This window comes from Pituophis catenifer, unplaced genomic scaffold (assembly GCF_029215685.1).
Source record: "Pituophis catenifer annectens isolate HBS135680 unplaced genomic scaffold, rPitCat1.0.hap2 SCAF_6, whole genome shotgun sequence".
Taxonomy (NCBI): Eukaryota; Metazoa; Chordata; class Lepidosauria; order Squamata; family Colubridae; genus Pituophis; species Pituophis catenifer.
The window spans coordinates 85095578-85108654 of NW_027256886.1; positions in this window are offsets into that span (position 1 = coordinate 85095578).

Below are 13077 nucleotides of genomic sequence, written 5' to 3' on the forward strand. Positions count from 1 at the left end.
AAAAATTTTTTTTGACTCAAATGTAACAACGGATGCTAGAATGTGATTTGGGGTGGAATTCCATGCTTAAAAATGTTATTATTAGCTGTTTTTAAAAATCGAGTGTTTTTGCTGCCCGAGGAAGAAAACGCGTGATGCCGGGGTCAGAAAAAAAAACCGCCCAGGAGCAAAAAAATTTTTTTGACTCAAATGTAACAACGGATGCTAGAATGTGATTCGGGGTGGAATTCCATGCTTAAAAATCTTATTATTAGCTGTTTTTAAAAATCGAGTGTTTTTGCTGCCCGAGGAAGAAAACGCGTGATGCCGGGGTCAGAAAAAAAACTGCCCAGGAGCAAAAAAATTTTTTTTGACTCAAATGTAACAACGGATGTTAGAATGTGATTCGGGGTGGAATTCCATGCTTAAAAATGTTAATATTAGCTGTTTTTAAAAATCGAGTGTTTTTGCTGCCCGAGGAAGAAAACGCGTGATGCCGGGGTCAGAAAAAAAACTGCCCAGGAGCAAAAAAATTTTTTTTTGACTCAAATGTAACAACGGATGCTAGAATGTGATTCGGGGTGGAATTCCATGCTTAAAAATGTTAATATTAGCTGTTTTTAAAAATCGAGTGTTTTTGCTGCCCGAGGAAGAAAACGCGTGATGCCGGGGTCAGAAAAAAAACTGCCCAGGAGCAAAAAAATTTTTTTTGACTCAAATGTAACAACGGATGCTAGAATGTGATTCGGGGTGGAATTCCATGCTTAAAAATGTTATTATTAGCTGTTTTTAAAAATCGAGTGTTTTTGCTGCCCGAGGAAAAAAACGCGTGATGCTGGGGTCAGAAAAAAAACTTCCCAGGAGCAAAAAAATTTTTTTTGACTCAAATGTAACAACGGATGCTAGAATGTGATTCGGGGTGGAATTCCATGCTTAAAAATGTTATTATTAGCTGTTTTTAAAAATCGAGTGTTTTGCTGCCCGAGGAAGAAAACGCGTGATGCCGGGGTCAGAAAAAAAACTGCCCAGGAGCAAAAAAATTTTTTTTGACTCAAATGTAACAACGGATGTTAGAATGTGATTCGGGGTGGAATTCCATGCTTAAAAATGTTATTATTAGCTGTTTTTAAAAATCGAGTGTTTTTTGCTGCCCGAGGAAGAAAACGCGTGATGCCGGGGTCAGAAAAAAAACTGCCCAGGAGCAAAAAAATTTTTTTTGACTCAAATGTAACAACGGATGCTAGAATGTGATTTGGGGTGGAATTCCATGCTTAAAAATGTTATTATTAGCTGTTTTTAAAAATCGAGTGTTTTTGCTGCCCGAGGAAGAAAACGCGTGATGCCGGGGTCAGAAAAAAAACTGCCCAGGAGCAAAAAAAATTTTTTTGACTCAAATGTAACAACGGATGTTAGAATGTGATTCGGGGTGGAATTCCATGCTTAAAAATGTTAATATTAGCTGTTTTAAAAAATCGAGTGTTTTTGCTGCCCGAGGAAGAAAACGCGTGATGCCGGGGGTCAGAAAAAAAACTGCCCAGGAGCAAAAAAATTTTTTTTGACTCAAATGTAACAACGGATGCTAGAATGTGATTTGGGGTTGAATTCCATGCTTAAAAATGTTATTATTAGCTGTTTTAAAAAATCGAGTGTTTTTGCTGCCCGAGGAAGAAAACGCGTGATGCCGGGGTCAGAAAAAAAACCGCCCAGGAGCAAAAAAAATTTTTTTGACTCAAATGTAACAACGGATGCTAGAATGTGATTCGGGGTGGAATTCCATGCTTAAAAATGTTAATATTAGCTGTTTTTTAAAAATCGAGTGTTTTTGCTGCCCGAGGAAGAAAACGCGTGATGCCGGGGTCAGAAAAAAAACTGCCCAGGAGCAAAAAAATTTTTTTTGACTCAAATGTAACAACGGATGCTAGAATGTGATTCGGGGTGGAATTCCATGCTTAAAAATGTTATTATTAGCTGTTTTTAAAAATCGAGTGTTTTTGCTGCCCGAGGAAAAAAACGCGTGATGCCGGGGTCAGAAAAAAAACTGCCCAGGAGCAAAAAAATTTTTTTTGACTCAAATGTAACAACGGATGCTAGAATGTGATTCGGGGTGGAATTCCATGCTTAAAAATGTTATTATTAGCTGTTTTTAAAAATCGAGTGTTTTGCTGCCCGAGGAAGAAAACGCGTGATGCCGGGGTCAGAAAAAAAACCGCCCAGGAGCAAAAAAATTTTTTTTGACTCAAATGTAACAACGGATGCTAGAATGTGATTCGGGGTGGAATTCCATGCTTAAAAATGTTATTATTAGCTGTTTTTAAAAATCGAGTGTTTTTGCTGCCCGAGGAAGAAAACACGTGATGCCGGGGTCAGAAAAAAAACCGCCCAGGAGCAAAAAAAATTTTTTTGACTCAAATGTAACAACGGATGCTAGAATGTGATTCGGGGTGGAATTCCATGCTTAAAAATCTTATTATTAGCTGTTTTTAAAAATCGAGTGTTTTTGCTGCCCGAGGAAGAAAACGCGTGATGCCGGGGTCAGAAAAAAAACTGCCCAGGAGCAAAAAAATTTTTTTTGACTCAAATGTAACAACGGATGTTAGAATGTGATTCGGGGTGGAATTCCATGCTTAAAAATGTTATTATTAGCTGTTTTTAAAAATCGAGTGTTTTTGCTGCCCGAGGAAGAAAACGCGTGATGCCGGGGTCAGAAAAAAAACTGCCCAGGAGCAAAAAAATTTTTTTTTGACTCAAATGTAACAACGGATGCTAGAATGTGATTTGGGGTGGAATTCCATGCTTAAAAATGTTATTATTAGCTGTTTTTAAAAATCGAGTGTTTTTGCTGCCCGAGGAAGAAAACGCGTGATGCCGGGGTCAGAAAAAAAACTGCCCAGGAGCAAAAAAAATTTTTTTGACTCAAATGTAACAACGGATGTTAGAATGTGATTCGGGGTGGAATTCCATGCTTAAAAATGTTAATATTAGCTGTTTTTAAAAATCGAGTGTTTTTGCTGCCCGAGGAAGAAAACACGTGATGCCGGGGTCCGAAAAAAAACCGCCCAGGAGGAAAAAAAATTTTTTTGACTCAAATGTAACAACGGATGCTAGAATGTGATTCGGGGTGGAATTCCATGCTTAAAAATGTTAATATTAGCTGTTTTTAAAAATCGAGTGTTTTTGCTGCCCGAGGAAGAAAACGCGTGATGCCGGGGTCAGAAAAAAAACTGCCCAGGAGCAAAAAAATTTTTTTTGACTCAAATGTAACAACGGATGCTAGAATGTGATTCGGGGTGGAATTCCATGCTTAAAAATGTTATTATTAGCTGTTTTTAAAAATCGAGTGTTTTTGCTGCCCGAGGAAAAAAACGCGTGATGCTGGGGTCAGAAAAAAAACTGCCCAGGAGCAAAAAAATTTTTTTTGACTCAAATGTAACAACGGATGCTAGAATGTGATTCGGGGTGGAATTCCATGCTTAAAAATGTTATTATTAGCTGTTTTTAAAAATCGAGTGTTTTGCTGCCCGAGGAAGAAAACACGTGATGCCGGGCTCAGAAAAAAAACCGCCCAGGAGCAAAAAAATTTTTTTTGACTCAAATGTAACAACGGATGCTAGAATGTGATTCGGGGTGGAATTCCATGCTTAAAAATGTTAATATTAGCTGTTTTTAAAAATCGAGTGTTTTTGCTGCCCGAGGAAGAAAACGCGTGATGCCGGGGTCAGAAAAAAAACCGCCCAGGAGCAAAAAAACTTTTTTTGACTCAAATGTAACAACGGATGCTAGAATGTGATTTGGGGTGGAATTCCATGCTTAAAAATGTTATTATTAGCTGTTTTTAAAAATCGAGTGTTTTTGCTGCCCGAGGAAGAAAACACGTGATGCCGGGGTCAGAAAAAAAACCGCCCAGGAGCAAAAAAAATTTTTTTGACTCAAATGTAACAACGGATGCTAGAATGTGATTCGGGGTGGAATTCCATGCTTAAAAATGTTATTATTAGCTGTTTTTAAAAATCGAGTGTTTTTGCTGCCCGAGGAAGAAAACGTGTGATGCCGGGGTCAGAAAAAAAACTGCCCAGGAGCAAAAAATTTTTTTTTGACTCAAATGTAACAACGGATGCTAGAATGTGATTTGGGGTGGAATTCCATGCTTAAAAATGTTATTATTAGCTGTTTTTAAAAATCGAGTGTTTTTGCTGCCCGAGGAAGAAAACGCGTGATGCCGGGGTCAGAAAAAAAACCGCCCAGGAGCAAAAAAATTTTTTTTGACTCAAATATAACAACGGATGCTAGAATGTGATTCGGGGTGGAATTCCATGCTTAAAAATGTTATTATTAGCTGTTTTTAAAAATCGAGTGTTTTTGCTGCCCGAGGAAGAAAACGCGTGATGCCGGGGTCAGAAAAAAAACCGCCCAGGAGCAAAAAAAATTTTTTTGACTCAAATGTAACAACGGATGCTAGAATGTGATTCGGGGTGGAATTCCATGCTTAAAAATGTTATTATTAGCTGTTTTTAAAAATCGAGTGTTTTTGCTGCCCGAGGAAGAAAACACGTGATGCCGGGGTCAGAAAAAAAACCGCCCAGGAGCAAAAAAATTTTTTTTGACTCAAATGTAACAACGGATGCTAGAATGTGATTCGGGGTGGAATTCCATGCTTAAAAATGTTATTATTAGCTGTTTTTAAAAATCGAGTGTTTTTGCTGCCCGAGGAAGAAAACGCGTGATGCCGGGGTCAGAAAAAAAACTGCCCAGGAGCAAAAAAATTTTTTTTGACTCAAATGTAACAACGGATGTTAGAATGTGATTCGGGGTGGAATTCCATGCTTAAAAATGTTATTATTAGCTGTTTTTAAAAATCGAGTGTTTTTGCTGCCCGAGGAAGAAAACGCGTGATGCCGGGGTCAGAAAAAAAACTGCCAAGGAGCAAAAAAATTTTTTTTGACTCAAATGTAACAACGGATGCTAGAATGTGATTTGGGGTGGAATTCCATGCTTAAAAATGTTATTATTAGCTGTTTTTAAAAATCGAGTGTTTTTGCTGCCCGAGGAAGAAAACGCGTGATGCCGGGGTCAGAAAAAAAACCGCCCAGGAGCAAAAAAAATTTTTTTGACTCAAATGTAACAACGGATGCTAGAATGTGATTCGGGGTGGAATTCCATGCTTAAAAATCTTATTATTAGCTGTTTTTAAAAATCGAGTGTTTTTGCTGCCCGAGGAAGAAAACGCGTGATGCCGGGGTCAGAAAAAAAACTGCCCAGGAGCAAAAAAATTTTTTTTGACTCAAATGTAACAACGGATGTTAGAATGTGATTCGGGGTGGAATTCCATGCTTAAAAATGTTATTATTAGCTGTTTTTAAAAATCGAGTGTTTTTGCTGCCCGAGGAAGAAAACGCGTGATGCCGGGGTCAGAAAAAAAACTGCCCAGGAGCAAAAAAATTTTTTTTGACTCAAATGTAACAACGGATGTTAGAATGTGATTCGGGGTGGAATTCCATGCTTAAAAATGTTAATATTAGCTGTTTTTAAAAATCGAGTGTTTTTGCTGCCCGAGGAAGAAATCGCGTGATGCCGGGGTCAGAAAAAAAACTGCCCAGGAGCAAAAAAATTTTTTTTGACTCAAATGTAACAACGGATGCTAGAATGTGATTTGGGGTTGAATTCCATGCTTAAAAATGTTATTATTAGCTGTTTTTAAAAATCGAGTGTTTTTGCTGCCCGAGGAAGAAAACGCGTGATGCCGGGGTCAGAAAAAAAACCGCCCAGGAGCAAAAAAAATTTTTTTGACTCAAATGTAACAACGGATGCTAGAATGTGATTCGGGGTGGAATTCCATGCTTAAAAATGTTAATATTAGCTGTTTTTAAAAATCGAGTGTTTTTGCTGCCCGAGGAAGAAAACGCGTGATGCCGGGGTCAGAAAAAAAACTGCCCAGGAGCAAAAAAATTTTTTTTGACTCAAATGTAACAACGGATGCTAGAATGTGATTCGGGGTGGAATTCCATGCTTAAAAATGTTATTATTAGCTGTTTTTAAAAATCGAGTGTTTTTGCTGCCCGAGGAAAAAAACGCGTGATGCTGGGGTCAGAAAAAAAACTGCCCAGGAGCAAAAAAAATTTTTTTGACTCAAATGTAACAACGGATGCTAGAATGTGATTCGGGGTGGAATTCCATGCTTAAAAATGTTATTATTAGCTGTTTTTAAAAATCGAGTGTTTTGCTGCCCGAGGAAGAAAACACGTGATGCCGGGGTCAGAAAAAAAACCGCCCAGGAGCAAAAAAATTTTTTTTGACTCAAATGTAACAACGGATGCTAGAATGTGATTCGGGGTGGAATTCCATGCTTAAAAATGTTATTATTAGCTGTTTTTAAAAATTGAGTGTTTTTGCTGCCCGAGGAAGAAAACGCGTGATGCCGGGGTCAGAAAAAAAACTGCCCAGGAGCAAAAAAATTTTTTTTGACTCAAATGTAACAACGGATGTTAGAATGTGATTCGGGGTGGAATTCCATGCTTAAAAATGTTATTATTAGCTGTTTTTAAAAATCGAGTGTTTTGCTGCCCGAGGAAGAAAACACGTGATGCCGGGGTCAGAAAAAAAACCGCCCAGGAGCAAAAAAATTTTTTTTGACTCAAATGTAACAACGGATGCTAGAATGTGATTCGGGGTGGAATTCCATGCTTAAAAATGTTATTATTAGCTGTTTTTAAAAATTGAGTGTTTTTGCTGCCCGAGGAAGAAAACGCGTGATGCCGGGGTCAGAAAAAAAACCGCCCAGGAGCAAAAAAATTTTTTTTGACTCAAATGTAACAACGGATGCTAGAATGTGATTCGGGGTGGAATTCCATGCTTAAAAATGTTATTATTAGCTGTTTTTAAAAATTGAGTGTTTTTGCTGCCCGAGGAAGAAAACGCGTGATGCCGGGGTCAGAAAAAAAACTGCCCAGGAGCAAAAAAATTTTTTTTGACTCAAATGTAACAACGGATGCTAGAATGTGATTCGGGGTGGAATTCCATGCTTAAAAATGTTATTATTAGCTGTTTTTAAAAATCGAGTGTTTTGCTGCCCGAGGAAGAAAACACGTGATGCCGGGGTCAGAAAAAAAACCGCCCAGGAGCAAAAAAATTTTTTTTGACTCAAATGTAACAACGGATGCTAGAATGTGATTCGGGGTGGAATTCCATGCTTAAAAATGTTATTATTAGCTGTTTTTAAAAATTGAGTGTTTTTGCTGCCCGAGGAAGAAAACGCGTGATGCCGGGGTCAGAAAAAAAACTGCCCAGGAGCAAAAAAATTTTTTTTGACTCAAATGTAACAACGGATGTTAGAATGTGATTCGGGGTGGAATTCCATGCTTAAAAATGTTATTATTAGCTGTTTTTAAAAATCGAGTGTTTTTGCTGCCCGAGGAAGAAAACGCGTGATGCCGGGGTCAGAAAAAAAACCGCCCAGGAGCAAAAAAAATTTTTTTGACTCAAATGTAACAACGGATGCTAGAATGTGATTTGGGGTGGAATTCCATGCTTAAAAATGTTATTATTAGCTGTTTTTAAAAATCGAGTGTTTTTGCTGCCCGAGGAAGAAAACACGTGATGCCGGGGTCAGAAAAAAAACCGCCCAGGAGCAAAAAAATTTTTCTTGACTCAAATGTAACAACGGATGCTAGAATGTGATTCGGGGTGGAATTCCATGCTTAAAAATGTTAATATTAGCTGTTTTTAAAAATCGAGTGTTTTTGCTGCCCGAGGAAGAAAACGCGTGATGCCGGGGTCAGAAAAAAAACTGCCCAGGAGCAAAAAAATTTTTTTTGACTCAAATGTAACAACGGATGCTAGAATGTGATTCGGGGTGGAATTCCATGCTTAAAAATGTTATTGTTAGCTGTTTTTAAAAATCGAGTGTTTTTGCTGCCCGAGGAAGAAAACGCGTGATGCCGGGGTCAGAAAAAAAACTGCCCAGGAGCAAAAAAAATTTTTTTGACTCAAATGTAACAACGGATGCTAGAATGTGATTCGGGGTGGAATTCCATGCTTAAAAATGTTATTATTAGCTGTTTTTAAAAATCGAGTGTTTTTGCTGCCCGAGGAAGAAAACACGTGATGCCGGGGTCAGAAAAAAAACCGCCCAGGAGCAAAAAAATTTTTTTTGACTCAAATGTAACAACGGATGCTAGAATGTGATTCGGGGTGGAATTCCATGCTTAAAAATGTTATTATTAGCTGTTTTTAAAAATCGAGTGTTTTTGCTGCCCGAGGAAGAAAACGCGTGATGCCGGGGTCAGAAAAAAAACTGCCCAGGAGCAAAAAAAATTTTTTTGACTCAAATGTAACAACGGATGTTAGAATGTGATTCGGGGTGGAATTCCATGCTTTAAAATGTTATTATTAGCTTTTTTTAAAAATCGAGTGTTTTTGCTGCCCGAGGAAGAAAACGCGTGATGCCGGGGTCAGAAAAAAAACTGCCCAGGAGCAAAAAAATTTTTTTTGACTCAAATGTAACAACGGATGTTAGAATGTGATTCGGGGTGGAATTCCATGCTTAAAAATGTTATTATTAGCTTTTTTTAAAAATCGAGTGTTTTTGCTGCCCGAGGAAGAAAACGCGTGATCCCGGGGTCAGAAAAAAAACTGCCCAGGAGCAAAAAATTTTTTTTTGACTCAAATGTAACAACGGATGCTAGAATGTGATTTGGGGTGGAATTCCATGCTTAAAAATGTTATTATTAGCTGTTTTTAAAAATCGAGTGTTTTTGCTGCCCGAGGAAGAAAACGCGTGATGCCGGGGTCAGAAAAAAAACCGCCCAGGAGCAAAAAAATTTTTTTTGACTCAAATGTAACAACGGATGCTAGAATGTGATTCGGGGTGGAATTCCATGCTTAAAAATGTTATTATTAGCTGTTTTTAAAAATCGAGTGTTTTTGCTGCCCGAGGAAGAAAACGCGTGATGCCGGGGTCAGAAAAAAAACCGCCCAGGAACAAAAAAATTTTTTTTGACTCAAATGTAACAACGGATGCTGCAATGTGATTTGGGGTGGAATTCCATGCTTAAAAATGTTATTATTAGCTGTTTTTAAAAATCGAGTGTTTTTGCTGCCCGAGGAAGAAAACGCGTGATGCCGGGGTCAGAAAAAAAACTGCCCAGGAGCAAAAAAAACTTTTTTGACTCAAATGTAACAACGGATGCTAGAATGTGATTCGGGGTGGAATTCCATGCTTAAAAATGTTATTATTAGCTTTTTTTAAAAATCGAGTGTTTTTGCTGCCCGAGGTGGAAAACGCGTGATGCCGGGGTCAGAAAAAAAGCCGCCCAGAAGCAAAAAAAATTTTTTTGACTCAAATTTAACAACGGATGTTAGAATTTGATTCGGGTTGGAATTCCATGCTTAAAAATGTTATTATTAGCTGTTTTTAAAAATCGAGTGTTTTTGCTGCCCGAGGAAGAAAACGCGTGATCCCGGGGTCAGAAAAAAAACTGCCCAGGAGCAAAAAAATTTTTTTTGACTCAAATGTAACAACGGATGCTAGAATGTGATTTGGGGTGGAATTCCATGCTTAAAAATGTTATTATTAGCTGTTTTTAAAAATCGAGTGTTTTTGCTGCCCGAGGAAGAAAACGCGTGATGCCGGGGTCAGAAAAAAAACCGCCCAGGAGCAAAAAAATTTTTTTTGACTCAAATGTAACAACGGATGCTAGAATGTGATTCGGGGTGGAATTCCATGCTTAAAAATGTTATTATTAGCTGTTTTTAAAAATCGAGTGTTTTTGCTGCCCGAGGAAGAAAACGCGTGATGCCGGGGTCAGAAAAAAAGCTGCCCAGGAGCAAAGAAAATTTTTTTGACTCAAATGTAACAACGGATGCTAGAATGTGATTCGGGGTGGAATTCCATGCTTAAAAATGTTATTATTAGCTGTTTTTAAAAATCGAGTGTTTTTGCTGCCCGAGGAAGAAAACGCGTGATGCCGGGGTCAGAAAAAAAACTGCCCAGGAGCAAAAAAAATTTTTTTGACTCAAATGTAGTAAGGGATGCTAGAATGTGATTCGGGGTGGAATTCGATGCTTAAAAATGTTATTATTAGCTGTTTTTAAAAATCGAGTGTTTTTGCTGCCCGAGGAAGAAAGTGCGTGATGCCGGGGTCAGAAAAAAAGCTGCCCAGGAGCAAAAAATTTTTTTTGACTCAAATGTAATAAGGGATGCTAGAATGTGATTCGGGGTGGAATTCCATGCTTAAAAATGTTATTATTAGCTGTTTTTAAAAATCGAGTGTTTTTGCTGCCCGAGGAAGAAAACGCGTGATGCCGGGGTCAGAAAAAAACGGATGCTAGAATGTGATTCGGCAGGAAAATGCTGCCCAGGAACCAAAATGGTTTTTGAAGCCAAATTTGTTTTTTTAAACCAAATGCAAAAACGGACACCAGAAGGAATTTCGGGATGAAATTCCATATCTCAAAATGGTGTTGCTTCCACTTTTTAAAAATCAAGCCTTTTTGGTGCCTGGTGAAGAAAACGCGTGACTCCGCGGTCAGGAAAAATGCTGCCCAGGAACCAAAATGTTTTTTGAAGCCATTTTTTTTTTGAAACCAAATGCAAAAACGGACACCAGGATGAGTTTCGGGATTAAATTCCATGTCTAAAAATGGTGTTGCTTCCACTTTTTAAAAATCGAGCCTTTTTGGTGCCTGGGGAAGAAAACGCGGGACTCCGCGGTCACGAAAAATGCTGCGAGGAACCAAAAGGTTTTTTGAAGCCAAATTTTTTTTTGAAACCAAATGCAGAAACGGACACCAGGATGAGTTTCGGGATGAAATTCCATGTCTAAAAATGGTGTTGCTTCCACTTTTTAAAAATCGAGCCTTTTTGGTGCCTGGGGAAGAAAACGCGTGACTCCGCGGTCAGGAAAAATGCTGTCCAGAAACCAAAAATGTTTTTTGAAGCCATTTTTTTTTTGAAACCAAATGCAAAAACGGACCCCAGGATGAGTTTCGGGATGAAATTCCATGTCTAAAAATGGTGTTGCTTCCACTTTTTAAAAATCGAGCCTTTTTGGTGCCTGGGGAAGAAAACGCGGGACTCCGCGGTCACGAAAAATACTGCGAGGAACCAAAAGGTTTTTTGAAGCCAAATTTTTTTTTGAAACCAAATGCAGAAACGGACACCAGGATGAGTTTCGGGATGAAATTCCATGTCTAAAAATGGTGTTGCTTCCACTTTTTAAAAATCAAGCCTTTTTTAGGCCTGGGGAAGAAAACGCGTGAGTCCGCGGTCAGGAAAAATGCTGCCCAGGAACCAAAAGGTTTTTTGAAGCCAAATATTTTTTGAAACCAAATGCAAAAACGGACACCAGGATGAGTTTCGGGATGAAATTCCATGTCTCAAAATGGTGTTGCTTCCACTTTTTAAAAATCAAGCCTTTTTGGTGCCTGGGGAAGAAAACGCGTGACTCCGCGGTCAGGAAAAAGCTGCCCAGGAACCAAAATGTTTTTTGAAGCCAATTTTCTTTTTTTGAAACGAAATGCAAAAACGGACACCAGGATGAGTTTCGGGATGAAATTCTAGGTTTAAAAATGGTGTTGCTCTATTTTTAAAAAATCGACCCGTTTTGGTGCCTGGGGAAGAAAACACGTGACTTTTGCTTCCTTCCTAATTTAGCCATGTCAAGGCGGTATTCCATCAAAATCCTGACCATCTCCAACCACCCTGTATAGCTTTTAGAAGTTAGCTGGAGTTGTGTAGCTGGGGTTACCAGCTTGGTCATCCCTTAACATGGAGGCAAAATAAAGCCATTTTGAATGTGAGGTTCCCCAAGGAGCAAGTGGCATCTTTTCTTCAAGAGGAGCAAGAATTGAGCTTGGTCATACCAAATGTGAGCTGCAGCATCTCCCTACAGATCTGGAAAGTCCACAATGGAGAAAGCTGATCAATAGATCTCTGCTTCTTACACTAAATGAGGCTGTACTATCTCATTCCCCCACAGCTCTATTTCTTATCACAGTTTGGTTCTTGGCAGAAATCATACCTGGCTTTTCATTTGGATCTTGTGGAATGGCAGTCAGAAAATAAAGCTACAGTATTTATCCACTTTTCAAACTTTTGAGTCTAAGATTGTTCTTTTGGCACCATCTACTGGTAGAAGAAGACCACAACCACATAAAATCTCTACTAGCTACAGCTAGAGAAATGATGCTTAACTTCATACATACTTCCATACATTTATGTATGTATGTACGGTATGTATGTATGTATGAATGAATGTATACATATATATATATATATATATATGTAACAAAATTGGAAGGGACTTTGTAGGTCACCTAATCCAACCCCCTACCAAAGCAGGACACCCTACACCATTTCTGACAGATGGCAGTCCAGTCCCTTCTTGAAAGCCTCCAGTGATGAAGCTCCCACAACTTCTGAAGGCAACCTCTATTCCATGGATTGATTGTTCTCACTTTCAGAAAAGTTCTCCTTACTTCTAGGTTGAATCTCTCCTTGTTCAGTTTCCACGTGTTATTCCTTGTCTGGCCTTCAGGTGCCTTGGAAAATAGCTTGACACTCTCCTCTTTGGGGCAGCCCCTCAGTCCCAATATTGGAACACTGCTATCATGTCTCCCCTGGTCCTTCTCTTCACTAGACTAGCCTAGCCATGCCCAGTTCCTGCAACAGTTCATCATACATTTTAGCCCCCTAATCGTCTTTTTTGCTCTTCTCTGCCCTCTTTATAGAGTCATATATGCATACAATGTTGGTATTGGAAGGAGCTTATAGCACCTTTTCTGATTAACAGGACTTAGTCGTAGTTCCTACTTGCTTCAGTGTATGGAAGAGTTAGCCTAGACCAGCATTTCTCAACCTTAGCAAATTTTAAGTTGTGTGGACTTCAATTCCCAGAGTTCCCCAGGCACTCTAAGTCCACACCTCTTAAAGTGCTAAGGTTGAAAAATACCGGGCCAGAAAATGTCATGAGTCACACTTCGTTGGAGGGCAGTGTAAACATTTATTTCTTTAGTAAAACGTAACAATAAGGGTCACAATTACTTCAAGAAAGCAAAATTAATACCTAAAATATCAAGTAGCAAGCTTTGATGCTATAAAAGAGT